We start from the raw sequence: 13,803 nt of genomic DNA on the forward strand, positions 1-13,803 counted from the left end.
ACAAGATAGTTCACACATTCCTCCTCCAGGGTTACTGTCAAACAGATATGTGACATTTCTGGTTGGTCCATAACATGAGGATGTTTTTCTGCAGTGAGAATGTAATGCAAGTCAAGGTGTCATTGGATGAATGTCAACAAGGTTTATAACCAACATTGTTAAACTAAATGTTGTAATTGAGAAAGAATTGTAAAGTTTTATTGTCACATGCAGTGAAAAGTGTTGTTTTACAGCACATATGTCAGAGTCAAGGCCCGCGGGCCACATCCGGCCCGCAAGAAGGTTTTTTACGGCCCCTGGGATGATCTTGATTTATTATTAGAACCGGCCCGCAGCAAGCCGGCAGCCCGCAGATCTTTTACACGCACCAATACTACATTTCCCACAATGCAAAGGTGACGCACCGAGCAGTAGGCTGCTTCATTTCAATATTTATTGGCACAGCAGTCGTCAGCATCACAGTAAAATTAACTTTCAGATACCCATCAAAAATGGCAAAACGGAAGGTGGATACTGAGAACCGGGGGTTTCAAACAAGGTGGGAGTCGGAGTATATGTTCACGAAGGTAGCTGGAAAACCTGTGTGTCTTCTGTGTGGAGAAAGTGTGGCGGTACTGAAAGAGTATAATCTGAGACGACATTATGAAACGAAACACGCGGACAAAAACAAGAATATGGACATGGAACAAAGGCTACAAAAGGCAGAGGAATTAAAACGAGGCCTCAAATCTCGACAGGCTCTGTTCAAAAAGCCAAATCACAAGGCCAGGCTGCTGTCAAGGCCAGTTTTATTTTGGCAGAAGAGATCGCTAAATCAGCCCGGCCATTTACGGAGGGGGATTTCATCAAAAACTGCATGATTAAAGTTTGTGACGAAGTTTGCCCAGAAAAAGGCAACTCTTTTAAATGTGAGTCTGAGCAGAAACACCATTGCCGAGAGAGTAGACCAGTTGTCCATCAATCTAAAAGAGCAGCTTGTGAAAAAGGGAAAAGATTTTATTGCATATTCCTTGGCTGTGGATGAGAGCACCGACATTTCTGACATTGCCCAGTTGTCAATTTTCATCCGCGGAGTGGACTCCAACCTAAGCGTGACAGAGGAGTTTTTGGCTTTACGTCCTATGCATGGCACAACTACGGGCATGATTTGTATGAAGAGGTGTCAAGATGTGTAAATGAGATGGAGCTGCCTTGGGAAAAACTCGTGGGGTTTGACAACCGACGGAGCACCTGCGATGTGTGGACACAGGAGCGGACTGGTGGCGAAGATACGGGAAAAGATGCAAGAGGAAAACGCGACAGGTGAGCTGACAGCTTATCATTGTATCATACACCAGGAAGCGTTGCAGCGGTAAAGCCTTGAAAATGGAGCATGTAATGAGCATCATCACGCGCACAGTTAACTTTATCAGAGCCAAAGGTTTGAATCACCGCCAGTTCAAGGCATTTCTGACGGAGTTAGAAACGGAGCATGGTGATTTGCCTTATTACACAGAGGTGCGATGGCTAAGCCAGGGAAAGGTGCTTCAAAGATGTTTCGAGCTTCGTGAGGAGATTTGTCTGTTCTTGGACAGCAAAGGGAAAGACACAACACAACTCCGAGACGAAATGTTTCTGTGTGAAATGGCTTTTCTGTGTGACATTACGAGTCATCTGAATGCAATAAACTTGCAGCTGCAGGGTCGGGATCGTGTCATCTCTGATATGTACAGTACAGTGAAGGCATTTAAAACCAAACTGACTCTGTGGGAGACGCAGATGCGGAAAGAAAATTTGAGCCACTTTCCCAGCTGCCAGACCATGAAAGAGAAGCTCTCTACCAGTGCGTTCCCGAGCACACAGTTGGCTGATAAAATAGGTATGCTTGCCGCTGACTTTCGACGCCGATTTGCTGACTTTGAAGCACAAAAGCAGGTTGGAACTGCTCGGTAACCCATTTGCTGTTGACGTGGAAAGCTCACCACCAAACCTCCAAATGGAGTTGATTGACCTCCAATGCAATGATGCACTGAGGGCAAAATATGCGGCAGTGGGTGCTGCGGAGTTCGCCCGTTTCCTCCCGGCACAATGCCCCAGCTGCGCATCCAGGCTGCTCAAACGTTGTCTATGTTTGGCAGCACATACCTGTGTGAACAACTGTTTTCTTTGATGAACCTGAACAAAACATCACACAGAAGTCGACTTACTGCTGAACACCTCCACTCAATTCTGAGGATTTCTTCAGCTCAGAGCCTTACCCCGAACATTGATGAACTTGTGGAAAAGATGGGACACCACCAAGTATCACCCTCAACCTCAAACAAGTGAACATTACTGTGCAATCACATATTTAGAGTTTTTACTCAGTTCAAGTTTAAAAGTTAAAATTTAATATTTGTTTTCACTGCATGTTACTTCTCCTTAAACAAAGTGTTGTTTTTGATTAATAGATTTTTGCACTTTATTTTTTGTATTTCAATCCAATTATATTTTAAAAATATTTCAGTTGAGTGGATGATAGAAAATTGCTATTATTGTTTTTTCTTTGAAGTAAATTTAGCCCACTTTTGCTAAAATAGAAAATATAGTCTACTGATGGTGCCTTGAATACCGGTTTCTTTCATTTAATGTTCATGTTATGGGGATATTTATATAAAGGAAATTTGTCTTTTGTGTCTGTTGAAAATTAAAGATTACTGACAGAGCCATAAGAAAATATTGCTTTATTTATCTGATCATATTGTAATATATTTGTTAGGTTTTCAGTAGGTTCAATTAGGTTCACTAGACTATATGCGTCATTTAAAAATTTTTCAATGAACATTCGAACAGTCCGGCCCTCGTCTTGTAGCTGATTTTTTTATTTGGCCCTCCGTCCATTTGACTTTGACACCCCTGTTTTACAGGGTCAACCATAGTAGTACGGTTCCACTAGAGCAAAATAGGGTTAAGTGCCTTGCTTAACGGCACATAGACAGATTTTCACCTTGACGGCTAGGGTATTCGAACCAGTGACCTTTCGGTTACTGGCCCAACCCTCTAATCGCAAGCAATCTGACCATACTATACCAGTTCATATTTGTCCCCAACAGTTTGATTATTAGAATGTGATAAAAAAGGAAGCAAATGGTGTGTTTTAGGACCATGTGGACACCTCCTAGTGGTGGGGTTGTTAGGAGTGTTTATCAGACCATGTGGACACCTCCTAGTGGTGGGGTTGTTAGGAGTGTTTATCAGACCATGTGGACATCTCCTAGTGGTCTGGTTGTTAGGAGTGTTTATCAGACCATGTGGACACCTCCTAGTGGTCTGGTTGTTAGGAGTGTTTATCAGACCATGTGGACACCTCCTAGTGGTGGGGTTGTTAGGAGTGTTAATCAGACCATGTGGACATCTCCTAGTGGTCTGGTTGTTAGGAGTGTTTATCAGACCATGTGGACATCTCCTAGTGGTCTGGTTGTTAGGAGTGTTTATCAGACCATGTGGACACCTCCTAGTGGTCTGGTTGTTAGGAGTGTTTTGTCGTGGAAATTTCCTCTATTTACCAAATCATGAGAGCAAACCACACACAAGTCAGAGTTAGTTATCAAAGTCCATCTTTAATTATATGATCTCTATCACCACCCTGTGACTCTCAGATCAATTCAGTGTCTCTCAATAATCTCCCCTCACATTGCAACTGAGATCCTTTAATAGCAAAGAACACACATAGTCAGACAGCATAGACATAATAAATCGTTCAGCTTTGTCTCCTTACTCAAACCCTAGAACCATAAACCAATCCTCCATATCAACAGGCATATATCAAATTGTCATTTAGATACAACCAATTCTAAATACAACCAATCCTATCTTGACAAGATCAGAGACACTCTGACTGGCACACAGACATCGTGGAGCCAAGAGATATGTTTACACATGATGATACTTTGACCTCTCCCCTCTCTGCGGTCCAAGCAACTTAGTCTTGACATAGAACAGATACTGCAACCTCGCCACAGTATTATACAAAAATAACATTCTGATGTGATGAGAAGTCATTTACAGACATTTGTTGAATATAAAACATCTTACATATGTTACCAACAAATTCTGATTCTTCCACGACAACCTCTTCAATCAACCTGATACCACAAAAGTATAAACAATTTAATGGCACAGTTGACCAACCCCCCACTCTCAGGCACTGCATCTTCTGGCGTCTCTTTCGTTTTTCTTCAGATAGCTTTACAGTTCAAAGTGGACGGCCCATGATAATGTCCCAATTTCAATGTCTCATCTTTACCACTCATGTCTTGTCCATTCGTCAACCAATATACCAGCATCATAAGAAAATGTTAGAACAGATCTTTCTCCGTGATCACTCCAAGTGGACTCTCACAGTATGAGAGAAACATGAAAGAAAAGCAGTTGATAGCTTAGATCTGATACTGTACACCAATTTCTGGCTTGGTTCTTTTCTCTCGGTAGAAGTGGTTAGGAAAGCCTCCTTCAATGCCTTTGTCACTCTTCTTCAGCCAGTTAGAGGGGGTATTGAGGTACACACACCATTCAGTCCAATTATCTCTTCCATACATTAAGATACCGTCTGATGTCACTTTTCATGATAACCTCGAAAGAACAGATCAGAACAATAGTTTAGTTCAGTTCATTAACTACATGATCAATTATTACTTTTACCAATTATTCTTAATACACATATCTAAACATATTTCACAGAGAATATCAAAACATTCTATTGAAACTATTCTTTCAAATTGGTTTATACTCCCCATCTCACTGTCAACTCCATCGTAGAGCCAAGGATCAAAAAGTTAGACCTATATCCCTCGGGAATAGAACAAAACAAACACAACAATACAATACAATACACTCAACAATACAATAAACTCCTTCACATATCACTGAAGTTGTATAACTTCAATTCAAATCCTCAAAAAACTGAATCCTCCCCCAAGTTTTACACACATATCTCCGTATGAGAGTAATGTAAAACAAAACTGAAAAGAAATGTAAAACAAAATTTCAGCTAACCTAATCAAATTAAAATCACTAAACTCAAACTTTTTTATTTATTTAACCCCAATGGTCATAGGAAAATAGACTTAAAGCAGCATATCCTTAGTTAAAAGCAATGCCCTTCACAGTGGTCCAAATTACAAATATGGCTCAGAAACATATTTACCAATTACACAAATTATTTTGAAAGCAGTATTACAAATGACCATACATTTATTATCCAAATGGCTTTCCAATGCGGGTGATCAAGCCACAACGGAAAGTCATCAGAAGGTCATAGGTCATACAAAACCCTTCAAAGCAGTGTTTTTCACTATATAAAACAAATTGTAAACAATAATCAACTAGTTCCAACATTTTTGTATTTCCATGTTCCCAGAACATTCCTTTATCAAAATAATTTGCGTGTGTAATGAAAAGTCAGAAAATAAAAACTCATTAAAATCCCATGTGGTGAGTGCCCCTTTCAATGTGGTAGTTTATGGCCTCAATTTCACTCACTCTCCCCAAGAGTATAGTCCCTGGAAACATTCCAGAGAGAGACAGTGAAATATCCATTTTCCCGGAGAAAACACAAAAACACTTAGTATTCATTTACACTACATCGATTCACAAACTCAAACGTGAAACTATAAACCAAACCTAATGATAATTCCACTGTACCTCAAATCATTAATCAGAAGTTTTAATCAAATCAATGTATATGTATGATACAATGTTTAATTAAGTTAAATCAACTCCTAAAAAACATTTTAATCAGCAACCTAATAATTTCAATCTATTGATATAAATGTAGTAAAAACCCATCCTGATTCTTTAAAACAAATCTAAAATCCTTCAAAAGTCGGTGCTGTCTCATCATCGTAAAAATACAAATATACAAATAAACTAGTTTTTTTCCCCCACTGATATCCACAAAGGTCAATACTGTTCAGCACATCCATTAATGATCTTCCTTTAGTCTGTACAGGGTCTGAAGTTCCAATGTATGCAGATGATACAGTGATAAATTCATGCAAATAACAGACTACACAAGAACTCACTACTATAATGGTTCAGGTGACAAAATTGCTCAGAGACTCATGTTTACATCTCAATAAAATAAAACACAGTCTGCATGTTCCTCAAAAACCAACTACTACTAAAAAGCTCCTGGTGGTATCTGATTTTAAGTGCCAAGGCATCATACTTGATTCCAACCTTTCTTTTAAAAAGCAAATAATAAAGTACCAAATTCAACCTGGCTAATTTCCCAAAACATATGAAATTGTTTTGACTATTGACTATTGTAACAACACTATAATTAAAATCTATGATACTCCCCCACTTAACATACTAGTTTACTAGTTTGGCCCAAGCTTGCTTTTCAACATTCATACCCATTCAGTCTTCTGTCAACAGGCTCTCATACTATTCAATCCAGCAATCATCTTTAATGACCTGACATTGTTCCACATAATGGAAACATACTATAATGTTAGACTACATGAACTTTCCTGCTCAAATTAACTGGTGTTACTTAAACAATCAAACCAAGAATCAATAACCATCAGAATCTATTCTTACGATGTTTTATGATTCAGACATCCAGTCTCCCACAAATCTATGATGCCCACCTAGCGAATCAGCTGCTAGAAAGACAGAAAAAAATGTACCTGAACAACGGTCAAAACAATTAGAGTAAGGTTATTGTATATTCAAACTAATAACGCACATTTTCATTATTCTGCAACAATCTACCTGCCTCCAGCAACTTTCCCTGACAATTAGTAGCCAACATAGCAACTAACTCTCTTCCTTCTTTTTCCCCCAGTTGGGCAAAAATATAACCCCTCTCATTTCAACGTTTTTCCTTACCTCTATGTAAGATTAAAAACCCCAACTTTATAACTTCCTCTTCTCTTTGCTCTTCACACTTATGAGAATGTATCCTATTTCTTTAAAAATAACACGCAGCGCCAAAATTATAACATGCGTCAGTCAATCTATAAGAATGAAAAACACTTCGGTAACCACTTTCCATTGCCATTCTCTCCCCGCTATTATTCAGAATTTCTTTAACTTAGGTAACTGTCTTCTCTATTGATACAGTAATTTAAATACGACCCAATTCTCAATACATTATTCCAGCAGATCATTTAGTGAACAGACATCGTCTCGCATCAGAATTCACTTCGTTATTATTTTAAGTTGAATTAGTCTATCAATTTAACCTAAACAATATATTGAAAACATTAAATTTATCTCTTATACAAACACTAGCGACCATAACTTTCCAGGCAAAACATACAAATAGATTATTTACAATCAAAAACTCTGAATTCAGCCAGCGCCATGACTGGGAATGGAACTCGGGCATCCCGCATGGCAGGCGAGAATCCTACCACTGAACCACCAAAGCATGTAAATGACTAACATTCTCCAGAAATAAACACACTTTACAAGTAAAATCAAGACACGTCACTATCAGCAATTCCCAGAAAAATAATAGCCCAAATTGAATAGTACAAACGTTACTCCAGCTATGATTCTCAAATGCCAAATGAATAGATTAGCAATCAAAGAATAAAATCGACACTAATGACTAGGAAGCAGATATTGCGCCTTTTAATAAAAGTAGATTATGTTTACTTATGCAACGTCTTTCAATTACTTTACTACATCACATTAATCACTCAATGATAATTAGTTTGATGGAAAACTTTAGGCTTTGTACAACATTATAAATTACATCGAGCATCCCTCGAATTCTCTTTAACTTTATGGAAAACAGGTTATTCAATAAATCCCGCAACTTCTCTCATACTGGGAAGAAAAATTATAACATGTTCAGACCTTAAGGGCAGTTTAATTTAACATGTTTAACCCAGACGGAGATAATCCAATATGCGTTTTATAGTTACATCGTTAGGGTAAAATAACCAAAAGTGGACACACTCTAATCAGTTTCTAGAGCTCAATTTCCCAGATTTTGTAGATTATTTTAATAGTGCTTAAAAACTTCATCAATTATCCATTTAAGATATCAACTCAAAACCTACGTACGTCTACGAATGGGTGGTTTAAATTGTATCTAATCGTTCTCAGCATTACTTTATCAACTCTCTAGTAATTGATTATACACACATACAATTTATCATAATTTCAAATAATTCACAGAATCCATAGAAAACGTAAGAAATGTCACACAGAACTTTCAGGATCATCCACACAGGATTGGTCAGATGTTCACACAGAACATCAGAAAAAAGGTTTGCCCACACAGAGTCAACCCTACCCCGCTCACACAGAACGGTCCGACAACTATTACCTAGTGATCCCATAACAAAATACTCACACAGAGTAAGCCAGGGCATACCTGGCTAGCACATTTAAAATAATTGGAATTCACCACATCTGAGGGTCACTTAGACAAATCACACAGACGCACAGAATGAGGTCCTTCTTCCAATAGGGCTTCACCAAATTTCGTGTTTCACCAAGAACACACAGTCCCCTTTGGCTCCTCACCCCGACAGACGACCTCACCAAATCCCCACTGTGATCAATTCAGTGTCAGGAGGGCTCTTGGTCACTGGCAACCGGACAGTGCAGAGTATCTTTTTGAGTCCACTAAAACCCCCAGATTACTCTCCTCTGACTCGGCCCTGCTTACGCCGCCAAGGTGCCTTCCTTACAAAGGAATTCACGCTCAGAGTATACGTAACAGGCATAATTAAAAAACTCGACTTCAAATCTGTGTGTGGTTCGCTCACCTTTTTCTTTAAAAAAAACTCAGTTCGAGATGTGGTATCCACTCGGCTCGCTTCCTCTTAGATCAAAGTTTGGTCCATCTGCTTCGTTCCCGAAGTGTGGTTTCCCTGAGATCCCAAGTTTAGGGGATCCCTTGTGCACGATTTATTTACCTAGATCGTAGGAACGGTCACCGAGTGAAGTTTCAAATCCCCTCCTCGTCGCCAAATGTCGTGGAAATTTCCTCTATTTACCAAATCATGGGAGCAAACCACACACACAAGTCAGAGTTAGTGATCAAAGTCCATCTTTAATTATATGAGCTCTATCACCACCCTGTGACTCTCAGGCAATTCCGTGTCTATCAATGAATTCTCTGAGAGCCCCCTCTCATTGCAGCTGAGATCCTTTAATAGCAAAGAACACACATAGTCAGACAGCATAGACATAATACATCGTTCAGCTTTGTCTCCTTACTCAAACCCTAGAACCATAAACCAATCCTCCATATCAACAGGCATATATCAAATTGTCATTTAGATACAACCAATTCTAAATACAACCAATCCTGGACAAGCTCACGGGGAACATAGAATGATTCCAGACACTGCCATTCTCCTTTCCCTGATGGGAAAAGTAGGGAGTGACTGGCACACACACACAGTGGAGCAAAAGATATGTTTACACATGATGATCCCTTGACCTCTCCCCTCTCTGCGGTCCAAGCAACTTAGTCTTGACATAGAACAGATAACTGCAACCCCGCCACAGTATTATACAAAAATACCATTCTGATGAGAAGTAACTTACAAACATATGATGAATATAAAACATCTTACCCATGTTACCAACCAATTCTGATTATTCCCCAACAGTAGGCCAGCCCTTAAAAAGAGACCTCTGGGTATAAGGAGTAGGCCAGCCATTAATAAGAGACCTCTGGGTATAAGGAGTAGGCTTTACCCTTAATAAGAGACCTCTGGGTATAAGGAGTAGGCTTTACCCTTAATAAGAGACCTCTGGGTATAAGGAGTAGGCTTTACCCTTAATAAGAGACCTCTGGGTATAAGGAGTAGGCCAGCCATTAATAAGAGACCTCTGGGTATAAGGAGTAGGCCAGCCATTAATAAGAGACCTCTGGGTATAAGGAGTAGGCTTTACCCTTAATAAGAGACCTCTGGGTATAAGGAGTAGGCTTTACCCTTAATAAGAGACCTCTGGGTATAAGGAGTAGGCCAGCCATTAATAAGAGACCTCTGGGTATAAGGAGTAGGCCAGCCATTAATAAGAGACCTCTGGGTATAAGGAGTAGGCTTTACCCTTAATAACAGACCTCTGGGTATAAGGAGTAGGCCAGCCATTAATAAGAGACCTCTGGGTATAAGGAGTAGGCTTTACCCTTAATAAGAGACCTCTGGGTATAAGGAGTAGGCCAGCCATTAATAAGAGACCTCTGGGTATAAGGAGTAGGCTTTACCCTTAATAAGAGACCTCTGGGTATAAGGAGTAGGCTTTACCCTTAATAAGAGACCTCTGGGTATAAGGAGTAGGCCAGCCATTAATAAGAGACCTCTGGGTATAAGGAGTAGGCCAGCCATTAATAAGAGACCTCTGGGTATAAGGAGTAGGCTTTACCCTTAATAACAGACCTCTGGATATAAGGAGTAGACTTACCCTTATAAAGAGACCTCTGGGTATAAGGAGTAGGCCAGCCATTAATAAGAGACCTCTGGATATAAGGAGTAGGCTTTACCCTTAATAAGAGACCTCTGGGTATAAGGAGTAGGCTTTACCCTTAATAACAGACCTCTGGATATAAGGAGTAGACTTACCCTTATAAAGAGACCTCTGGGTATAAGGAGTAGGCCAGCCATTAATAAGAGACCTCTGGATATAAGGAGTAGGCTTTACCCTTAATAAGAGACCTCTGGGTATAAGGAGTAGGCTTTACCCTTAATAACAGACCTCTGGATATAAGGAGTAGACTTACCCTTATAAAGAGACATCTGGGTATAAGGAGTAGGCCAGCCCTTAATAAGAGACCTCTGGGTATAAGGAGTAGGCCAGCCCTTATAAAGAGACCTCTAGGTATAAGGAGTAGGCTTACCCTTAATAAGAGACCTCTGGGTATAAGGAGTAGACTTTACCCTTAATAACAGACCTCTGGATATAAGGAGTAGACTTTACCCTCAAGTAACCTCAGGCTGGAAATGTGTTTCTGTACACCTTTAGCTTGTACAGTTAGTATGATTGTTTATGCTCTGATTCAGTCTAGGAAGTGACTGCCTGAAGACAAGTCTTAGTGGAGTATTATTATTAAAATATTAAGGATTAGTGATCAAAACATGAATAAACAAGAGCTGCAAGGTCTCATGAGCCTCTTGATCAGAAAACGATTTAGTGGAGTTTGGGCTTGTGATGAACTACCTATTGAGAAATGGAAGGAAAGACCAGCCATGTTTATTGTCTATACCCATCCTGAACACATGTCTGGTGATGAACTACCTATTGAGAAATGGAAGGAGAGACCGGCCATGTTTATTGTCAATACCCATCCTGAACACATGTCTGGTGATGAACTACCTATTGAGAAATGGAAGGAGAGACCAGCCATGTTTATTGTCAATACCCATCCTGAACACATGCCTGGTGATGAACTAGCTATTGAGAAATGGAAGGAGAGACCAGCCATGTTTATTGTCTATACCCATCCTGAACACATGTCTGGTGATGAACTAGCTATTGAGAAATGGAAGGAGAGACCGGCCATGTTTATTGTCTATACCCATCCTGAACACATGTCTGGTGAACATTGGTTAGCTAAGAAAATTAGAAGATGACGAAGATGAAGGAGGAGGTGGAAAAATCTCAACATTTTCCCCCCATCTATTACACAGTTTTAAAACATGGATCAATAATCTACTACAGCATCAAACAAGATACCTTCCAAGATAACACTTTCTTCTACCTGGGGTAAACACTGTGTATTCTACCTGTGGTCAACACTGTGTATTCTACCTGTGGTCAACACTGTGTGTTCTACCTGTGGTCAACACTGTGTATTCTACCTGTGGTCAACACTGTGTATTCTACCTGTGGTCAACACTGTGCATTCTACCTGTGGTCAACACTGTGTATTCTACCTGTGGTCAACACTGTGTATTCTACCTGTGGTCAACACTGTGTGTTCTACCTGTGGTCAACACTGTGTATTCTACCTGTGGTCAACACTGTGTATTCTACCTGTGGTCAACACTGTGTATTCTACCTGTGGTCAACACTGTGTATTCTACCTGTGGTCAACACTGTATTCTATCTGTGGTCAACACTGTGTATTCTACCTGTGCCAAAGAGCGTGTGGAGTTTCTTTTGAAGACATTATGTCTCTTTCTAATGATGATTTCAGATGTATTGATAGCACCGTGGATTGTTTTGTTAGAAAATATCAAAAGTATGTCCTTTAAGAACCTATAATCAAGGTGTATGCTCAGGTCAAATGTTTAAAGAATGTCACAAATGTTCAAATGTATAATAAAAAATAAAAAAACAACATTTCCACAAAGTCTAACCACCCTGCCTCACACAGGAAGGTCTGGCAGGGGTTCCAGGCACTTGTCATCTCATTCTGAGTTACTAATTAACCATTTCAAAAGGGGAGGGGTTGGGTGGGACTCATCCATTAAAGTTATCATTAACTCATTTCCAGAACGGCAGGGTTTAGGGGTGAGGACTCATCCATTCCCAAGAGTTATCATCACCCCGCAGGGTGAGGACTCATGCCGGCTCTCTCCACTGGCTTCCAGTTGAAGCTCATCCGCTACAAGACCATTGCATTTCAAAAGGGGGAGGTTGAGGGGAAGGACTCATACCTCCAGGTTATCATTAACCACCCAAACAAGGGCAGGGTGAGGACTCATCCATTCTGGCCTTATCATTAACCATTTCACTGAGGAAGTAAGGACTCTCAGCCCAGTCAAAACATTTCAAAAGGGTCTGGAGTTCAATGGTGGAACAAACTATCATTCACCATTTCAAAAGGACAGGGGAGGGTCAATCATCCATTTGAGTTACATTAACCATTTTAAGGAATTTAGGGTAGGACTCATCCATTAATGAGTTATCATTAGCCCTTTCAAAAGATTTAGGATGAGGACTCATTGTAAAGTTAACATTTCCACAAAGGGGATGTCATAAGGTGACTCATCCATTTGTTAACATTAACCATTTCATAAGAGGTTCAAATGACTTAAATGTAAATTAATTAAAAAATAAAAAAATGTATAAAATTTTATCAAAAGTCTAACCACCCTGAGAGATTTCAAAAGGTCTGGAGGGGTTCAGGGGTGAGGACTCATCCATTAATGAGTTATCATTAACCATTTCAAAAGGGGAGAGGTTCAGGAGTGAGGACTCATCCATTAATGAGTTATCATTAACCATTTCAAAAGGGGAGGGGTTCAGGGGTGAGGACTCATCCATTAATGAGTTATCATTAACCATTTCAAAAGGAGGAGGGGTTCAGGGGTGAGGACTCATCCATTACATGAGTTATCATTAGCCCTTTCAAAAGGGGGAGGGGTTTAGGGTGAGGACTCATCCATTAATGAGTTATCATTAGCCATTTCAAAAGGGGGAGGGGTTCAGGGGTGAGGACTCATCCATTAATGAGTTAGTTACTCATCCATTAATGAGTTATTAACCATTTCAAAAGGGGAGGGGTTCAGGGGTGAGGACTCATCCATTAATGAGTTATCATTAACCATTTCAAAAGGGGGAGGGGTTCAGGGGTGAGGACTCATCCATTAATGAGTTATCATTAACCATTTCAAAAGGGGGAGGGGTTCAGGGGTGAGGACTCATCCATTAATGAGTTATCATTAACCATTTCAAAAGGGGGAGGGGTTCAGGGGTGAGGACTCATCCATTAATGAGTTATCATTAACCATTTCAAAAGGGGAGGAGTTCAGGGGTGAGGACTCATCCATTAATGAGTTATCATTAACCATTTCAAAAGGGGAGGAGTTCAGGGGTGAGGACTCATCCATTAATGAGTTATCATTAACCATTTCAAAA

The sequence above is a fragment of the Oncorhynchus nerka genome, unplaced genomic scaffold (genome assembly GCF_034236695.1).
Source record: "Oncorhynchus nerka isolate Pitt River unplaced genomic scaffold, Oner_Uvic_2.0 unplaced_scaffold_1071, whole genome shotgun sequence".
NCBI classification, from domain to species: Eukaryota; Metazoa; Chordata; class Actinopteri; order Salmoniformes; family Salmonidae; genus Oncorhynchus; species Oncorhynchus nerka.